Consider the following 1,211-nt stretch of genomic DNA (forward strand, 5'->3'; position numbering starts at 1 on the left):
TGTCTATGGAGTTGGCTGACAAGCTGGACTATCCCAGCTCTGGATATGCTCAAGGCGATCACTGCATTCAAGATTTTTGTCTACCATGGCGGACATGCTCTTGGAGATAGCTACGCTGTGATTCCTAGGATGATCCGCGGAAACATTCATGTAATCAACTTCCCTAAGACCAACAACAAGTGCGTCTTTCACTGTATAGTCTGGCATATATTCCAAGCCTTAAAGAAGGATCCCCGCAGAATTCAGGCTCAGGTGAAGGAGGTATTCAAGCACTACTGCTCTTTCAAGGGAGTGAAGTATACATTGAGTCTATTTAGAAGCTTCAAGCCTATTGACCTACTACAGTTCGATGAGGCTGAGAACTGCTTCCAGCTCGGTAATATCGTATACAGCATGAATGTAGCTTTCGGGAGTGTAGAATGCATTCGTAGATCGGACAAGGGGTATGAAGCGATGGATATTTTATCGTTCGACAATCATGCTCTTTACATCAAGTACGTTGATATGCTTCAGGCTAAGTATCAATGTCCTAAGGGTGAAATGGTTTTCATCACTCCTGAAAGTATAAAAATAAAAAAAAGAATCAGTGTGAGCTTGTGAATATCGAAAGTTTCCCAGCTGAGCCAACTAACTACAATACAGCTCAGAACGTACTACGATCACTGCTTACGAAGTATTCGATCAAGAATACTGATCATTACATTGATCACTTCATCGTTTATTACTTTGAGGCCATTCTTAAGTCTACCGCGACTCAACACGGGAAAGATTTTGTCTTCAAGAACAAACACATTCCTGTGTCGGTATCAGTAGCTGATTGTTTAAGCGAGGGGGTGCGTTGCTTCGTAAATGACGATCCAAGGATGCTAAATACGGAAATGTTCAATTTCATTGGTGATGTATCGGTTAAGATTCAGCAATACAATGTCAATAAATATATGTTGCGTCTACAAAAGATCATCAATGCATATGGTCTGACAGGTGTGGAAGTCCCAGGCGCTAATTCTAATAAAATATACAAGATGTCTGATGTGGGGAGTTAGATTGAAGAGAAGAATATGCCAGCTTCTTTAATTCTCACCGCAGCCTTGTTTTTGGTAAGCAAAGGTCTGATTATGAGAAACTGAAACAGCAGCTTGACCAGGTACCAATATATTCGGCTTCAATTCTGGTCGATATGATATTAACTTGATTAAGAAGGATTTGTTTGC

Source organism: Plasmopara halstedii (genome assembly GCF_900000015.1).
Source record: "Plasmopara halstedii genome assembly, contig: Scaffold_3060, whole genome shotgun sequence".
Taxonomy (NCBI): Eukaryota; Oomycota; class Peronosporomycetes; order Peronosporales; family Peronosporaceae; genus Plasmopara; species Plasmopara halstedii.